Here is a 19,506-nt window from a genome sequence, read left to right on the forward strand (position 1 = left end):
TCAGCGTCCGTCGTCGCTACCGCGACGACGTCCGCCTCGACTCGCATTGCCCTAAGATAGACAGGGTGGCAGTGGTGTCACGTGCTCGTCTCGGCATCCATCGTCGCTACCGCGACGACGTCCGCCTCGACTCGCGTTACGGTAAAACAGGGTGGCAGTGGTATCACGTTCTCGTCTCGGCGTCCTTCATCGCTACCGCGACGACATCCGCCTCGACTCGCGTTACGCTAAGACTGGGCGGCAGTGGTGTCACGTGCTCGTCTCGGCGTCCGTCGTCGCTACCGTGACGACGTCCGCCTCGACTCGCTTTACGCTAAGACAGGGTGGTAGTGATGTCACGTGCTCGTCTCGGCGTCCGTCGCCGCTACCGCGACGACGTCCGCCTCGACTCGTGTTATCCTAAGATAGACAGGGTGGTAGTGATGTCACGTGCTAGTCTCGGCGTCCGTCGTCGCTACCGCGACGACGTCTGCCTCGACTCGCGTTACCCTAAGATAGACAGCGTGGGAGTGGTGTCACGTGCTCGTCTCGGCATCCGTCGTCGCTACCGCGACGACGTCCACCCCGACTCGCGTTACGCTAAGACAGGGTGGTAGTGATGTCACGTGCTCGTCTCGGCGTCCGTCGCCGCTACCATGACGACGTCCGCCTCGACTCGCGTTACCCTAAGATAGACAGGGTGGTAGTGATGTCACATGCTCATCTTAGCGTTCGTCATCGCTACCGCGACGACGTCTGCCTCGACTCGCATTACTCTAAGATAGACAGGGTGGCAGTGGTGTCACGTGCTAGTCTTGGCGTCCGTCGTCGCTACCGCGACGACGTCCGCCTCGAGTCGCGTTACCCTAAGATAGACAAGGTGGCATTGGTGTCACGGGCTCGTCTCGGCGTCCGTTGTCGCTACCGCGACGACGTCCGCCTCGACTCGCGTTACCCTAAGATAGAGAGGGTGGCAGTGGTGTCACGTGCTCGTCTCGGCGTCCGTCGTCGCTACCGCGACGACGTCCGCCTCGACTCGCGTTACCCTAAGATAGACAGGGTGGCAGGGGTGTCACGTGCTCGTCTCGGCGTCCATCGTCGCTACCGCCTCGACTCGCGTTACGCTAAGACAGGGTGGCAGTGGTGTCACGTGCTCGTCTCGGCATCCGTCGTCGCTACTGCAACGACGTCCGCCGCGACTCCCGTTACGCTAAGACAGGGTGGTAGTGATGTCATGTGCTCGTCTCGGCATCCGTCGTCGCTACCGCGACGTCGTCCGCCTCGACTCGCGTTACCCTAAGATAGACAGGGTGGCAGTGATGTCACGTGCTCGTCTCGGCGTCCGTCGTTGCTACCGCGACGACGTCCGCCTCGACTCGCATTACTCTATGACAGGGTGGTAGTGATGTCACTTGCTCGTCTTGGCGTCCGTCGTCGCTACCGCGAGGACGTCCGCCTCGACTCGCGTCACCCTAAGATAGACAGGGTGGCAGTGGTGTCACGTGCTCGTCTCGGTGTCCATCGTCGGTACTGCGACGACGTCCGCCTCGACTCGCGTTACGGTAAGACAGAGTGGCAGTGGTGTCATGTGCTCCTCTCGGCGTCCGTCGCCGCTACCGCGACGATGTCCACCTCGACTCGCGTTACGCTAAGACAGGGTGGCAGTGGTGTCACGTGCCCATCTCGGCATCCGTCGTCGCTACCGCGACGACGTCCGCCTCGACTCGCGTTACGCTAAGACAGGTTGGTAGTGATGTCACGTGCTCGTCTCGGCGTCCGTCGTTGCTACCACGATGATGTCCACCTCGACTCGCGTTACCCTAAGCAGACAGGGTGGCAGTGGTGTCACGTGCTTGTCTCGGCGTCCGTCGTCGCTACCGCGACGACGTCTGCCTCGACTCGTGTTACGCTAAGACATGGTGGTACTGATGTCACGTGCTTGTCTCGGCGTCCGTCGACGCTACTGCGACGACGTCCGCCTCGACTCGCGTTATCCTAAGATAGACAGGGTGGCAGTGGTGTCACGTGCTCGTCTCGCATCCGTCATCGCGGATTGACAGGGTGGCAGTGGTGTCATGTGCTCATCTCGGCGTCCGTCGCCGCTACCGCGACGACGTCCGCCTCGACTCGCGTTACGCGAAGATAGACAGGGTGGCAGTGGTGTCACGTGCTCGTCTCGCATCCGTCATCGCGGATAGACAGGGTGCCAGTGGTGTCACGGGCTCGTCTCGGTGTCCGTCGTCGCTACCGCGATGACGTCTGCCTTGACTCGCGTTACCCTAAGATAGACAGGGTGGCAGTGGTGTCACGTGCTCGTCTTGGCGTCCGTCGTCGCTACCGCGACGTCATCCGCCTCGACCCGCGTTACGCTAAGACAGGGTGGTAGTGATGTAACGTGCTCGTCTCGGTGTCCGTCGTCGCTACCGCGATGACGTCCTCCTCGACTCACGTTACCCTAAGATTGACTGGGTGGCAGTGGTGTCATGTGCTCGTCTCGGCGTCCGTCCTCGCTACCGCGACGACGTCCACCTCGACTCGCGTTACCCTAAGATAGACAGGGTGGCAGTGGTGTCACGTGCTCGTCTCGGCGTCCGTCGTCGCTACCGCGACAACGTCCGCCTCGACTCGCGTTACGCTAAGACAGGGTGATAGTGATGTCACGTGCTCGTCTCGGCGTCCGTCGCCGCTACCGCGACGACGTCCGCCTCGACTCGCGTTACCCTAAGATAGACAGGGTGGTAGTGATGTCACATGCTCATCTTAGCGTTCGTCGTCGCTACCGCGACGACGTCTGCCTCGACTCGCGTTACCCTAAGATAGACAGGGTGGCAGTGGTGTCACGTGCTCATCTCAGCGTCCGTCGTCGCTACCGCGACGACGTCCGCCTCGACTCGCCTTGCCCTAAGATAGACAGGGTGGCAGTGGTGTCACGTGCTCGTCTCGGCATACATCGTCGCTACCGCGACAACGTCCGCCTCGACTCGCGTTACGGTAAGACAGGGTGGCAGTGGTATCACGTTCTCGTCTCGGCGTCCGTCATCGCTACCGCGACGACGTCCGCCTCGACTCGCGTTACGCTAAGACTGGGCGGCAGTGGTGTCACGTGCTCGTCTCGGCGTCCGTCGTCGCTACCGTGACGACGTCCGCCTCGACTCGCTTTACGCTAAGACAGGGTGGTAGTGATGTCACGTGCTCGTCTCGGCGTCCGTCGTCGCTACTGCAACGACGTCTGCCTCGACTCCCGTTACGCTAAGACAGGGTGGTAGTGATGTCATGTGCTCATCTCGGCATCCGTCGTCGCTACTGCGACGACGTCCGCCTCGACGCGCGTTACCCTAAGATAGACAGGGTGGCAGTGGTGTCACATGCTAGTCTCGGCGTCTGTCGTCGCTACCGCGACGACGTCCGCCTCGAGTCGCGTTACCCTAAGATAGACAAGGTGGCATTGGTGTCACGGGCTCATCTCGGCGTCCGTCGTCGCTACGGCGACGACGTCCGCCTCGACTCGCGTTGCCCTAAGATAGACAGGGTGGCAGTGGTGTCACGTGCTCGTCTTGGCGTCCATCATCGCTACCGCGACGACGTCCGCCTCGACTCGCGTTACGGTAAGACAGGGTGGTAGTGGTGTCACGGGCTCGTCTCGGCATCCGTCGTCGCTACCGCGACGACGTTCGCCTCGACTCGCGTTACGCTAAGACAGGGTGGCAGTGGTGTCACGTGCTCGTCTCGGCGTTCGTCGTCGCTACCGCGACGACGTCCGCCTCGACTCGCTTTACGCTAAAACAGGGTGGTAGTGATGTCAAATGCTCGTCTCGGCGTCCGTCGTCGCTACCGCGACGACGTCCGCCTCGACTCGCGTTACCCTAAGATAGAGAGGGTGGCAGTGGTGTCACGTGCTCGTCTCGGCGTCCGTCGTCGCTACCGCGACGACGTCCGCCTCGACTCGCGTTACCCTAAGATAGACAGGGTGGCAGGGGTGTCACGTGCTCGTCTCGGCGTCCATCGTCGCTACCGCCTCGACTCACATTACGCTAGGACAGGGTGGCAGTGGTGTCACGTGCTCGTCTCGGCATCCGTCGTCGCTACTGCAACGACGTCCGCCGCGACTCCCGTTACGCTAATACAGGGTGGTAGTGATGTCATGTGCTCGTCTCGGCATCCGTCGTCGCTACCGCGACGTCGTCCGCCTCGACTCGCGTTACCCTAAGATAGACAGGGTGGCAGTGATGTCACGTGCTCGTCTCGGCGTCCGTCGTTGCTACTGCGACGACGTTCGCCTCGACTCGCATTACTCTAAGACAGGGTGGTAGTGATGTCACTTGCTCGTCTTGGCGTCCGTCGTCGCTACCGCGACGACGTCCGCCTCGACTCGCGTCACCCTAAGATAGACAGGGTGGCAGTGGTGTCACGTGCTTGTCTCGGCGTCCATCGTCGCTACTGCGACGGCGTCCGCCTCGACTCGCGTTACGGTAAGACAGGGTGGCAGTGGTGTCATGTGCTCCTCTCGGCGTCCGTCGCCGCTACCGCGACGATGTCCACCTCGACTCGCGTTATGCTAAGACAGGGTGGCAGTGGTGTCACGTGCCCGTCTCGGCATCCGTCGTCGTTACAGCGACGACGTCCGCCTCGACTTTTTACGCTAAGACAGGTTGGTAGTGATGTCACGTGCTCGTCTCGGCGTCCGTCATTGCTACCACGACGATGTCCACCTCGACTCGCGTTACCCTAAGATAGACAGGGTGGCAGTGGTGTCACGTGCTTGTCTCGGCGTCCGTCGTCGCTACCGCGACAACGTCTGCCTCGACTCGCGTTACGCTAAGACATGGTGGTACTGATGTCACGTGCTCGTCTCGGCGTCCGTCGTCGCTACTGCGACGACGTCCGCCTCGACTCGCGTTACCCTAAGATAGACAGGGTGGCAGTGGTGTCACGTGCTCGTCTCGCATCCGTCGTCGCGGATAGACAGGGTGGCAGTGGTGTCATGTGCTCCTCTCGGCGTCCGTCGCCGCTACCGCGACGACGTCCGCCTCGACTCGCGTTACGCTAAGATAGACAGGGTGGCAGTGGTGTCACGTGCTCGTCTCGCATCCGTCGTCGCGGATAGACAGGGTGCCAGTGGTGTCACGGGCTCGTCTCGGTGTCCGTCGTCGCTACCGCGACGACGTCTGCCTTGACTCGCGTTACCCTAAGATAGACAGGGTGGCAGTGGTGTCACGTGCTCGTCTTGGCGTCCGTCGTCGCTACCGCGACGACATCCGCCTCGTCCCGCGTTACGCTAAGACAGGGTGGTAGTGATGTAACGTGCTCGTCTCGGTGTCCGTCGTCGCTACCGCGATGACGTCCTCCTCGACTCACGTTACCCTAAGATTGACTGGGTGGCATTGGTGTCACGGGCTTGTCTCGGCATCCGTCGTCGCTACCGCGACGACGTCCGCCTCGACTCGCGTTGCCCTAAGATAGACAGGGTGGCAGTGGTGTCACGTGCTCGTCTCGGCGTCCATCGTCGCTACCGCGACGACGTCCGCCTCGACTCGCGTTACGCTAAGACAGGGTGGTAGTGGTGTCACGTGCTCGTCTCGGCGTTCGTCGTCGCTACCGCGACGACGTCCGCCTCGACTCGCGTTACGCTAAGACACGGTGGTAGTGATGTCAAATGCTCGTCTCGGCGTCCGTCGTCGCTACCGCGACGACGTCCGCCTCGACTCGCGTTACCCTAAGATAGACAGGGTGGCAGTGGTGTCACGTGCTCGTCTCGGCGTCCGTCGTCGCTACCGCGACGACGTCCGCCTCGACTCGCGTTACCCTAAGATAGACAGGGTGGCAGGGGTGTCACGTGCTCGTCTCGGCATCCGTTGTCGCTACCGCGACGACGTCCGCCTCGACTCGCGTTACGCAAAGACAGGGTGGTAGTGATGTCACGTGCTCGTCTCGGCGTCCGTCGTCGCTACAGCAACGACGTCCGCCTCGACTCGCGTTACCATAAGATAGACAGGGTGGCAGTGGTGTCACGTGCTCGTCTTGGCGTCCGTCGTCGCTACCGCGACGACTTCTGCCTCGACTCGCGTTACGCTAAGACAGGGTGGTAGTGATGTCACGTGCTCGTCTCGACGTCCGTCATCGCTACCGCGACGACGTCCGCCGCGACTCGCGTTACCCTGAGATAGACAAGATGGCAGTGGTGTCACGTGCTCGTCTCGGCGTCCGTCGTTGCTACCGCGACGACTTCCGCCTCGACTCGCGTTACACTAAGACAGGGTGGTAGTGATGTCACGTGCTCGTCTCGACGTCCGTCATCGCTACCGCGACGACGTGTGCCGCGACTCGCGTTACCCTGAGATAGACAAGATGGCAGTGGTGTCATGTGCTCGTCTCGGCGTCCGTCGTCGCTACTGCGACGACGTCCGCCTCGACTCGCGTTACGGTAAGACAGGGTGGCAGTGGTGTCACGTGCTCCTCTCGGTGTCCGTCGTCGCTACCGCCTCGACTCGCGTTATGCTAAGACAGGGTGGCAGTGGTGTCACGTGCTCGTCTCGGCGTTCGTCGTCCCTACCGCGACGACGTCCGCCTCGACTCACGTTACGCTAAGACAGGGTGGTAGTGATGTCACGTGCTCGTCTCGGCGTCCGTCGTCGCTACCGCGACGACGTCCGACTCGACTCGCGTTACCATAAGATAGACAGGGTGGCAGTGGTGTCACGTGCTCGTCTCGGCGTCCATCGTCGCTACCGCGACGACGTCCACCTCGACTCCCGTTACGGTAAGACAGGGTGGCAGTGGTGTCACGTGCTCGTCTCGGCTTCCGTCGTCGCTACCGTGACGACGTCCGCCTCGACTCGCGTTACCCTAAGATAGACATGGTGGCAGTGGTGTCACGAACAAAAATGCGTTCATTTGCCTCAAACTTTAGAGGGGCTCATTTAAGACTTAATCAAAGGATTGCCCAACAGGTAAAAAAGTGCTTTTGTTTCCTCTCATCGAGATAGAGCTAGGCAAAAAGAGGGATTTTTATCGTTTGTGGATCACTCGAATAAACGCAGCAACGCAGGGGTATATAACCCTAAGACAAGGTGGCGGTGGTGTCACGTGCTTGTCTCGGCGGTGACGGTGTTGTCAACTGATTTGTATCTGAACAAAAAAAGATCAAGAACTTGTGTTGGACAAAAATGTCATCACTATCCAAAAAAAGCATATCTAAAATTGTATGTGTTTTCTATACTAAATAGCAAAAAAAAACTATTTAAATAAAAACTGTATTTCGCCAAAATAATCCTCTTATCGATGAGTCATTCTCATGTGTGCGGCATTTTGCCATTCCTTGGGTGATCCTCCGGGAGCTTAGGGTCATGATTTAGTCCTGTTGAGATGATCTGCATACAAAAGAAAATGTATATTAGTGGTGACAAAAATCTCTAGTAGACCATTGGAAAAAGAAGATAAAGAAAGTTTGAATGGAAAAAAGGAAAATGAGGGGGGCAGGCATGGTTTCAACTTCCCAGTATAAATTCTAACCTATTTGTATTAAAAACCAGCTTAACTATTCAGAAAAAAATTATGATCTATATATAATATATTTCGGTATTTGGTCATGTGGCTTCCCTAAAAAAATGAAACTGACAAAAAGGGCAAGGATTCCAGTACTGATTTTGTGAAGTATTCTTAAAGAATCTGACCTTTTCCAGCCAGATGTAGTTAACATTGTTGTGCAACAGGACCCCATGGAGAATACCCTGGAGTCTGTGAGATTTATGTTCATGAGAAAAGAAAGAGAAAAATGTTAGAAATCATGGGGGAATGCATACAAACTTGGAAAAACGGTAAAAGAGAAAAAAATCTGTTTGCAAAAAAGACAGAGAAAAATGAAGGGAATTTTCCTTTAGTCATATGTACCGAGTAGTCAAATGGAACACCCTGCGGAAAAGAAAACACGCATAGAAAAAAAGAAAGTTATTTTTTCAATGAAAGAAGAAGTTTAAGAACATTGTCAATAACTAAAAGAAAGCAAAAAAATAAACGATGTAGCAAAAACCAGGTAAATAAAAAAGAGGTGGGGTGTGTGGGGGGGTATTAAAGAGATAAGTCAATACTCACATATTTTCTTAAGATTTCTTTGGTTTCTGGCATCAGGTTTTCATTGCAAGGGTGAGCAACCATGTAGTAAGTTAGACTCTCGCGCAGGCTCTTTGCATGCTCCTGTTTTTGTTTTACATAAAAATAACAGTTAAGTTGAACTAAAAAAGGAAAAAACATGTTATATTGGTGTAAAAACGCAGCAGGATATAAGAATAAAAAAAGATAAAACACCTGTGAGAGACTAAAAAAATGGGCCTGACAAAAAGCATAAAAAAGGATGAGGTTTTAAGCAGCAAAAAGTTGAGCTACATTACATGGATATGTGATGTGTGTGTTATCAGTTGAACAAAAAATACAAAAAAGACGAAAAGGGGTGGTTGCTATGACTTACGGGTTCGAAACACAAAGTGTTGTCTCCATCATGTCCTTGTACCAACTTCATTGTGAAGATCCCACTATCTGCCCTGCAATTCATAATTATGTTTTTTGCATCACTAAAGTTAGATGAAAAAAATACTGAAAAGGATCATGCATAAAATTGCTTGAGTATTTCAGTCGTTGGATTGCATTAGTCTTTAGTTGAAGAGCACACACTCCGGAAAGCCACACCCATGTCAGTCACATTTACTTGTGATCTCTTGTATGCCAGCTTGAAAGCCGCTTTGAAATTCTTGATTACAAGCTGAGCTTCGTCAGCAATCAAGTCGATTATGTTATTTGGGCAGAGGACTTCAAACGTTTTCTTCCTAAAGTTAGCAACAACCATGTACCAGAAACTGTATGAGCTTAAAGGTAAAAACACCTGTACATTGATCCAAAAATAAACAAAACAATATTAGCACAAAACACCATGGGTGACTTTTTACTGAAAAATAGAAAAAGACATGGGACTTGCATGGAGACTATAAATTATATGGCTTGTTTATTGGACTACGAAAAATACCATGTGAATTCGGTCAAGATGGAATCCTATCATTGTCTCCCTCAGGTGAACAGATAACGCCAATGAAGTTTCAAATGCCTTTTGGAATAATTTCTGGAAAATTTTGATCGGATCAAAGATGCATCAAAGGCACCAAGAAAAGGAGGGGGGCTCGCAAAAAAGAAACAGAGCATTGGATGGAAAAAAGAGTATTGTCTGCACATATTTATGTTTCTACTTACAGCAATGTCGCATTCGACATAGTATCTTGACCAGTAACTTCGCGGGAGAAGATTGAGCCTGTCCTTTTCAGTCTGCTCGGCCATTACTGCTTTTCCCAACATATTGATCACCTACTTATTGACCCGGCCATACACTTGCATGCTCAGGCCAAAAACCCTATGTTCAACCCATGTCGAGCCCATTTGTACTATTCTTGGGCTGCCACAAAATGAAAAATATGGAAAATTCAGAGTGGGAAAGAAGCTTGATGGGAACAAAAAGGAGGAATGAAAAAGGACAAAATATTGCTTGTTATACAGACAGCGCATCCCCATTGAGGAGAAAAAAGGAAGAAAAAACAAAAAAAGAGGAGATTGTTACTGAGATACCTCTTTTGCCTTGAATGAGGTGGTATTCGTGACACAATGTCATTGAAAACAGCACTTTCGACTGGATTTGAGCTGAAGCTGCAACATATCTCATTGGGCTTGATCTCTGATATGTGGATGTCTTGTGTAACTGATGTGGTATACTGAGTTTGTCTTTGTTGTGAAAACCACTCTTCCTCAATCCTATCGGTAGACTCGATCAACCGCGCTACCATATCAGGGTCGTCCCATGGGAAGTCTTGGTTGGTAGCTGAAGAGGTGCCATGGACCGGTGTTTGTTGGATTTGACCAAGATTAGCGTCGCTTGATGACTGATCTTTCTCGTGTGATGATGCGCTTACAGTTGTTAAAGTGTGTGGCATCTCACGATGAAGGTTGCTCGACAGCTCATCTATGTTCTGAAACATCCTTGCCCTTTTTTTCAAAGCAACGCAATTGTCAGCCGTGTCATTTAAGGACATGCATGTCGTCCTTTTGTTCTATTAGTGATGTCCTCGGTCGTCCTGATTGGGTAGCTGCTGGTTGGGCCTTGACTACCATCAACCTTGGTAAAGACCTTCCATTCTTCAAACAGATTGAGCTCCCTGGAGGTTAGCAAATTTGTGTCTCGTGGACTCTGCGATCGGTGCCAAAATGCTTTCTCATCAAGAACATAAGGAAGTAGGCTAAAAGTGTGGGTTGGTTCAGCCTCGGTATCTGCAACCTCAATTTTCCGTGGGTACATCCCCTCCAATACTTCCGTGTAGAGCGGCAGGTCTAGATCGGACGAAACTGGTATTGTGTCAATTATTCGAAGAAGGGTTTCAGCGTTGGCACATGCTTTTAGCATTGGCACATGCAGAAGTCGAATGAGCCAATCTGTTCAGGGTCTTCCAGAATGTGTTAGTAATCTGGACTAGCAGCCCCATGGCTTGAAGGGCAGAGGAGCACGGTAAGCGCATACATTGTGAAAATCCTTTTGAATAAATCTCCATCTAGCCCAGGTTGTATCAAGTCATCCAGCTCGTTTATGGTCGGGTAGTTTCCTTTGCATTTTGTCTGCTGAGCAATTAGTGATCTAAGTGCTGGGTTTTGCTTCTTCTCTATGCTTCTGCCGCCAAGTGGTATCCCCAGGACCTGGTGTATGAATGACGGTGTGATTGTGAACTTGAACCCATTGGGGAGTTCAATAGCCCTTGAGGGTACATCAAAGTTTGATGCCAGATAATGAACGACACCGTGCGGCAGAGTATCACATTTCAGGTCAAGCAGATGATCCAGGCCCATGCTACGGGCAAGCTGTCTTTGATCTAGCGTTACACGCTGCGCCGTCGCCATGAATTTCCGTAGCGAGAGCTTTGTTGCAAAATCCTATTTATTAAGAAAAAAGATCAGCGAGTGTAAGGAATAAAAACATTTCTGTAGTGAAGAAAGTGATCAATTGAGATAAATTATGTAAATGCAAAAATTAGAAGGAACTCACTGCTATTGCCTGCTCAGCCATGGTTGATATAAATTCTATTGGTTGGATGTATTGAAGAAAGCCAACAATTTCCTTGTTCCCTTCAAGTTATTAGCAACTCCTAATGCCAGAATCTGAAATCTGAGACGAGATTATTCATGATTATATGAAACTATGAAAAGACAGAACTCAAAAGGAAGTAATTAAAAAAAAGTGATGTGACATTTGGTGTAAAAAATTTGAAAAGACCATGCTTAGCATCTTTAGAACATGCATGAAAAGTTAACAAAAAAAGTGGTGTCAACGTCCGCCTCGACTCGCATTGCCCTAAGATAGACAGGGTGGCAGTGGTGTCACGTGCTCGTCTTGGCGTCCATCGTCGCTATCGCGACGACGTCCGCCTCGACTCGCGTTACGGTAAGACAGGGTGGCAGTGGTATCACGTTCTCGTCTCGGCGTCCGTCGTTGCTACCGCGACGACGTTCGCCTCGACTCGCGTTACGCTAAGACAGGGCGGCAGTGGTGTCACGTGCTCGTCTCGACGTCCGTCGTCGCTACCGCAACGACGTCCGCCTCGACTCGCATTGCCCTAAGATAGACAGGGTGGCAGTGGTGTCACGTGCTCGTCTCGGCGTCCATCGTCGCTATCGCGACGACGTCCGCCTCGACTCGCGTTACGGTAAGACAGGGTGGCAGTGGTATCACGTTCTCGTCTCGGCGTCCGTCGTCGCTACCGTGACGACGTCCACCTCGACTCGCGTTACGCTAAGACAGGGCGGCAGTGGTGTCACGTGCTCGTCTCCGCGTCCGTCGTCGCTACCGCGACGACGTCCGCCTCGACTCGCGTTACGCTAAGACAGGGTGGTAGTGATGTCACGTGCTCGTCTCGGCGTCCGTCGCCGCTACCGCGACGACGTCCGCCTCGACTCGCGTTACCCTAAGATAGACAGGGTGGTAGTGATGTCACGTGCTAGTCTCGGCGTCCGTCGCCGCTACCGCGACGACGTCCGCCTCGACTCCCGTTACCCTAAGATAGACAGGGTGGTAGTGATGTCACGTGCTCGTCTCGGCGTCCGTCGTCGCTACCGCGACGACGTCCGCCTCGACGCGCGTTACCCTAAGATAGACAGGGTGGCAGTGGTGTCACGTGCTAGTCTTGGCGTCCGTCGTCCCTACCGCGACGACGTCCGCCTCGAGTCGCGTTACCCTAAGATAGACAAGGTGGCATTGGTGTCACAGGCTCATCTCGGCGTCCGTCGTCGCTACCGCGACGACGGACGCCTCGACTCGCGTTGCCCTAAGATAGACAGGGTTGCAGTGGTGTCACGTGCTCGTCTCGGCGTTCGTCGTCGCTACCGCGACGACGTCCGCCTCGACTCGCGTTACGCTAAGACAGGGTGGTAGTGATGTCAAATGCTCGTCTCGGCGTCCGTCGTCGCTACCGCGACGATGTCCGCCTCGACGCGCGTTACCCTAAGATAGACAGGGTGGCAGTGGTGTCACGTGCTAGTCTCGGCGTCCGTCGTCACTACCGCGACGACGTCCGCCTCGAGTCGCGTTACCCTAAGATAGACAAGGTGGCATTGGTGTCACGGGCTCGTCTCGGCGTCCGTCGTCGCTACCGCGACGACGTCCGCCTCAACTCGCGTTGCCCTAAGACAGACAGGGTGGCAGTGGTGTCACGTGCTCGTCTCGGCGTTCGTCGTCGCTACCGCGACGACGTCCGCCTCGACTCGTGTTACGCTAAGACAGGGTGGTAATGATGTCAAATGCTCGTCTCGGCGTCTGTGGCCGCTAAGGTGACGACGTCCGCCTCGGCTCGCGTTACCCTAAGATAGACAGGGTGGCAGTGGTGTCACGTGCTCGTCTCGGCGTCCGTCGTAGCTACCGCGACGACATCCGCCTCGACTTGCGTTACGCTAAGACAGGGTGGTAGTGATGTCAAATGCTCGTCTCGGCGTCCGTCGTCGCTACCGCGACGACGTCCGCCTCGACTCGCGTTACTCTAAGATAGACAGGGTGGCAATGGTGTCACGTGCTCGTCTCGGCGACCGTCGTCGCTACCGCGACGACGTCCGCCTCGACTCGCGTTACCCCAAGGTAGACAGGGTGGCAGGGGTGTCACGTGCTCGTCTCGGCGTCCGTCGTTGCTATCGCCTCGACTCGCGTTACGCTAAGACAGGGTGGCAGTGGTGTCACGTGCTCGTCTCGGTGTCCGTCGTCGCTACTGCAACGACGTCCGCCTCGACTCCCGTTACGCTAAGACAGGGTGGTAGTGATGTCATGTGCTCGTCTCGGCGTCCGTTGTCGCTACCGCGACGACGTCCGCCTCGACTCGCGTTACCCTAAGATAGACAGGGTGGCAGTGATGTCACGTGCTCGTCTCGGCGTCCGTCGTTGCTACCACGACGACGTCCACCTCGACTCGCATTACGCTAAGACAGGGTGGTAGTGATGTCACTTGCTCGTCTCGGCGTCCGTCTTCGCTACCGCGACGATGTCCGCCTCGACTCGCGTCACCCTAAGATAGATAGGGTGGCAGTGGTGTCACGTGCTCGTCTCGGCGTCCATCGCCGCTACTGCGACGACGTCCACATCGACTCGCGTTACGGTAAGACAGGGTGGTAGTGGTGTCATGTGCTCCTCTCGGCGTCCGTCGCCGCTACCGCGACGATGTCCGCCTCGACTCGCGTTACGCTAAGACAGGGTGGCAGTGGTGTCATGTGCTCGTCTCGGCATCCGTCGTCGCTACCGCGACGACATCCGCCTCGACTCGCGTTACGCTAAGACAGGGTGGCAGTGGTGTCACGTGCTCGTCTCGGCGTCCGTCGTCGATACCGCGACGACGTCCGACTCGACTCGCGTTACCATAAGATAGACAGGGTGGCAGTGGTGTCACGTGCTCGTCTCGGCGTCCGTCGTCGCTACCGCGACGACGTCTGCCTCGACACGCGTTACGCTAAGACATGGTGGTACTGATGTCACGTGCTCGTCTCGGCGTCCGTCGTCGCTATTGCGACGACGTCCGCCTCGACTCGCGTTACCCTAAGATAGACAGGGTGGCAGTGGTGTCACGTGCTCGTCTCGCATCCATCGTCGCGGATAGACAGGGTGCCAGTGGTGTCACGTGCTCGTCTCGGCGTCCGTCGTCGCTACCGCGACGACGTCCCCCTGGACTCACGTTACCCTAAGATAGACAGGGTGGCAGCGGAGTCACGTGCTCGTCTCGCATCCGTCGTCGCGGATAGACAGGGTGCCAGTGGTGTCACGGGCTCGTCTCGGTGTCCGTCGTCGCTACCGCGACGTCGTCCGCCTCGACTTGCGTTACCCTAAGATAGACAGGGTGGCAGTGGTGTCACGTGCTCGTCTTGGCGTCCGTCGTCGCTACCGCGACGACATCCGCCTCGACTCGCGTTACGCTAAGACAGGGTGGTAGTGATGTAACGTGCTCGTATCGGCGTCCGTCGTCGCTACCGCGACGACGTCCGCCTCGACTCACGTTACCCTAAGATAGACAGGGTGGCAGTGGTGTCACATGCTCGTCTCGGCGTCCGTCGTCGCTACTGCAACGACGTCCGCCTCGACTCCCGTTACGCTAAGATAGGGTGGTAGTGATGTCATGTGCTCGTCTCGGCGTCCGTCGTCGCTACCGCGACGACGTCCGCCTCGACTCGCGTTACCCTAAGATAGACAGGTTGGCAGTGGTGTCACGTGCTCGTCACGGCGTCCGTCGCCGCTACCGCGACGACGTCCGTCTTGACTCGCGTTACCCTAAGATAGACAGGGTGGTAGTGATGTCACATGCTCATCTCAGCGTTCGTCGTTGCTACCGCGACGACATCTGCCTTGACTCGCGTTACCCTAAGATAGACATGGTGGCAGTGGTGTCACGTGCTCGTCTCGGCGTCCGTCGTCGCTACCGCGACAACGTCCGCCTTGACTCGCATTGCCCTAAGATAGACAGGGTGGCAGTGGTGTCACGTGCTCGTCTCGGCGACCATCGTCGCTACCGCGACGACGTCCGCCTCGACTCGCGTTACGGTAAGACAGGGTGGCAGTGGTATCACGTTCTCGTCTCGGCGTCCGTCGTCGCTACCGTGACGACGTCCGCCTCGACTCGCGTTACGCTAAGACAGGGCGGCAGTGGTGTCACGTGCTCGTCTCCGCGTCCGTCGTCGCTACCGCGACGACGTCCGCCTCGACTCGCGTTACGCTAAGACAGGGTGGTAGTGATGTCACGTGCTCGTCTCGGCGTCCGTCGCCGCTACCGCGACGACGTCCGCCTCGACTCGCGTTACCCTAAGATAGACAGGGTGGTAGTGATGTCACGTGCTAGTCTCGGCGTCCGTCGCCGCTACCGCGACGACGTCCGCCTCGACTCCCGTTACCCTAAGATAGACAGGGTGGTAGTGATGTCACGTGCTCGTCTCGGCGTCCGTCGTCGCTACCGCGACGACGTCCGCCTCGACGCGCGTTACCCTAAGATAGACAGGGTGGCAGTGGTGTCACGTGCTAGTCTTGGCGTCCGTCGTCCCTACCGCGACGACGTCCGCCTCGAGTCGCGTTACCCTAAGATAGACAAGGTGGCATTGGTGTCACAGGCTCGTCTCGGCGTCCGTCGTCGCGGTCGCGACGACGGACGCCTCGACTCGCGTTGCCCTAAGATAGACAGGGTTGCAGTGGTGTCACGTGCTCGTCTCGGCGTTCGTCGTCGCTACCGCGACGACGTCCGCCTCGACTCGCGTTACGCTAAGACAGGGTGGTAGTGATGTCAAATGCTCGTCTCGGCGTCCGTCGTCGCTACCGCGACGATGTCCGCCTCGACGCGCGTTACCCTAAGATAGACAGGGTGGCAGTGGTGTCACGTGCTAGTCTCGGCGTCCGTCGTCACTACCGCGACGACGTCCGCCTCGAGTCGCGTTACCCTAAGATAGACAAGGTGGCATTGGTGTCACGGGCTCGTCTCGGCGTCCGTCGTCGCTACCGCGACGACGTCCGCCTCAACTCGCGTTGCCCTAAGACAGACAGGGTGGCAGTGGTGTCACGTGCTCGTCTCGGCGTTCGTCGTCGCTACCGCGACGACGTCCGCCTCGACTCGTGTTACGCTAAGACAGGGTGGTAATGATGTCAAATGCTCGTCTCGGCGTCTGTGGCCGCTAAGGTGACGACGTCCGCCTCGGCTCGCGTTACCCTAAGATAGACAGGGTGGCAGTGGTGTCACGTGCTCGTCTCGGCGTCCGTCGTAGCTACCGCGACGACATCCGCCTCGACTTGCGTTACGCTAAGACAGGGTGGTAGTGATGTCAAATGCTCGTCTCGGCGTCCGTCGTCGCTACCGCGACGACGTCCGCCTCGACTCGCGTTACTCTAAGATAGACAGGGTGGCAATGGTGTCACGTGCTCGTCTCGGCGACCGTCGTCGCTACCGCGACGACGTCCGCCTCGACTCGCGTTACCCCAAGGTAGACAGGGTGGCAGGGGTGTCACGTGCTCGTCTCGGCGTCCGTCGTTGCTATCGCCTCGACTCGCGTTACGCTAAGACAGGGTGGCAGTGGTGTCACGTGCTCGTCTCGGTGTCCGTCGTCGCTACTGCAACGACGTCCGCCTCGACTCCCGTTACGCTAAGACAGGGTGGTAGTGATGTCATGTGCTCGTCTCGGCGTCCGTTGTCGCTACCGCGACGACGTCCGCCTCGACTCGCGTTACCCTAAGATAGACAGGGTGGCAGTGATGTCACGTGCTCGTCTCGGCGTCCGTCGTTGCTACCACGACGACGTCCACCTCGACTCGCATTACGCTAAGACAGGGTGGTAGTGATGTCACTTGCTCGTCTCGGCGTCCGTCTTCGCTACCGCGACGATGTCCGCCTCGACTCGCGTCACCCTAAGATAGATAGGGTGGCAGTGGTGTCACGTGCTCGTCTCGGCGTCCATCGCCGCTACTGCGACGACGTCCGCATCGACTCGCGTTACGGTAAGACAGGGTGGTAGTGGTGTCATGTGCTCCTCTCGGCGTCCGTCGCCGCTACCGCGACGATGTCCGCCTCGACTCGCGTTACGCTAAGACAGGGTGGCAGTGGTGTCATTTGCTCGTCTCGGCATCCGTCGTCGCTACCGCGACGACATCCGCCTCGACTCGCGTTACGCTAAGACATGGTGGCAGTGGTGTCACGTGCTCGTCTCGGCGTCCGTCGTCGATACCGCGACGACGTCCGACTCGACTCGCGTTACCATAAGATAGACAGGGTGGCAGTGGTGTCACGTGCTCGTCTCGGCGTCCGTCGTCGCTACCGCGACGACGTCTGCCTCGACACGCGTTACGCTAAGACATGGTGGTACTGATGTCACGTGCTCGTCTCGGCGTCCGTCGTCGCTACTGCGACGACGTCCGCCTCGACTCGCGTTACCCTAAGATAGACAGGGTGGCAGTGGTGTCACGTGCTCGTCTCGCATCCGTCGTCGCGGATAGACAGGGTGCCAGTGGTGTCACGTGCTCGTCTCGGCGTCCGTCGTCGCTACCGCGACGACGTCCCCCTGGACTCACGTTACCCTAAGATAGACAGGGTGGCAGCGGAGTCACGTGCTCGTCTCGCATCCGTCGTCGCGGATAGACAGGGTGCCAGTGGTGTCACGGGCTCGTCTCGGTGTCCGTCGTCGCTACTGCGACGTCGTCCGCCTCGACTTGCGTTACCCTAAGATAGACAGGGTGGCAGTGGTGTCACGTGCTCGTCTTGGCGTCCGTCGTCGCTACCGCGACGACATCCGCCTCGACTCGCGTTACGCTAAGACAGGGTGGTAGTGATGTAACGTGCTCGTATCGGCGTTCGTCGTCGCTACCGCGACGACGTCCGCCTCGACTCACGTTACCCTAAGATAGACAGGGTGGCAGTGGTGTCACATGCTCGTCTCGGCGTCCGTCGTCGCTACTGCAACGACGTCCGCCTCGACTCCCGTTACGCTAAGATAGGGTGGTAGTGATGTCATGTGCTCGTCTCGGCGTCCGTCGTCGCTACCGCGACGACGTCCGCCTCGACTCGCGTTACCCTAAGATAGACAGGGTGGCAGTGGTGTCACGTGCTCGTCACGGCGTCCGTCGCCGCTACCGCGACGACGTCCGTCTTGACTCGCGTTACCCTAAGATAGACAGGGTGGTAGTGATGTCACATGCTCATCTCAGCGTTCGTCGTTGCTACCGCGACGACATCTGCCTTGACTCGCGTTACCCTAAGATAGACATGGTGGCAGTGGTGTCACGTGCTCGTCTCGGCGTCCGTCGTCGCTACCGCGACAACGTCCGCCTTGACTCGCATTGCCCTAAGATAGACAGGGTGGCAGTGGTGTCACGTGCTCGTCTCGGCGACCATCGTCGCTACCGCGACGACGTCCGCCTCGACTCGCGTTACGGTAAGACAGGGTGGCAGTGGTATCACGTTCTCGTCTCGGCGTCCGTCGTCGCTACCGCGACGACGTCCGCCTCGACTCGCGTTACGCTAAGACAGGGCGGCGGTGGTGTCACATGCTCGTCTCGGCGTCCGTCGTCGCTACCGCGACGACGTCCGCCTCGACTCGCGTTACGCTAATACAGGGTGGCAGTGATGTCACATGCTTGTCTCGGCGTCCGTCGTCGCTACCGCGACGACGTCCGCCTCGACTCGCGTTACGCTAAGACAGGGTGGTAGTTATGTCACGTGCTCGTCTTGGCGTCCATCGTCGCTACCGCGACGACGTCCGCCTCGACTCGCGTTACCCTAAGATAGACAGGGTGGGAGTGATGTCACGTGCTCGTCTCGGCGTTCGTCGTCGCTACCGCGACGACGTCCGCCTTGACGCGCGTTACCCTAAGTTAGACAGGGTGGCAGTGGTGTCACGTGCTAGTCTCGGCGTCCGTCGTCGCTACCGCGACGACGTCCGCCTCGAGTCGCGTTACCCTAAGATAGACAAGGTGGCATTGGTGTCACGGGCTCGTCTCGGCATCCGTCGTCGCTACCGCGACGACGTCCGCCTCGACTCGCGTTGCCCTAAGATAGACAGGGTGGCAGTGGTGTCACGTGCTCGTCTCAGCGTCCATCGTCGCTACCGCGACGACGTCCGCCTCGACTCGTGTTACGGTAAGACAGGGTGGTAGTGGTGTCACGTGCTCGTCTCGGCATCCGTCGTCGCTACCGCGACGACGTCCGCCTCGACTCGCGTTACGCTAAGACAGGGTGGTAGTGGTGTCACGTGCTCGTCTCGGCGTTCGTCGTCGCTACCGCGACGACGTCCGCCTCGACTCGCGTTATGCTAAGACACGGTGGTAGTGATGTCAAATGCTCGTCTCGGCGTCGGTCGTCGCTACCGCGACGACGTCCGCCTCGACTCGCGTTACCCTAAGATAGACAGGGTGGCAGTGGTGTCACGTGCTCGTCTCGGCGTCCGTCGTCGCTACCGCGACGACGTCCGCCTCGACTCGCGTTACCCTAAGATAGACAGGGTGGCAGGGGTGTC

Source organism: Triticum urartu, chromosome 1A (genome assembly GCF_056163025.1).
Source record: "Triticum urartu cultivar PI428250 chromosome 1A, HENAU_Tu73, whole genome shotgun sequence".
NCBI classification, from domain to species: Eukaryota; Viridiplantae; Streptophyta; class Magnoliopsida; order Poales; family Poaceae; genus Triticum; species Triticum urartu.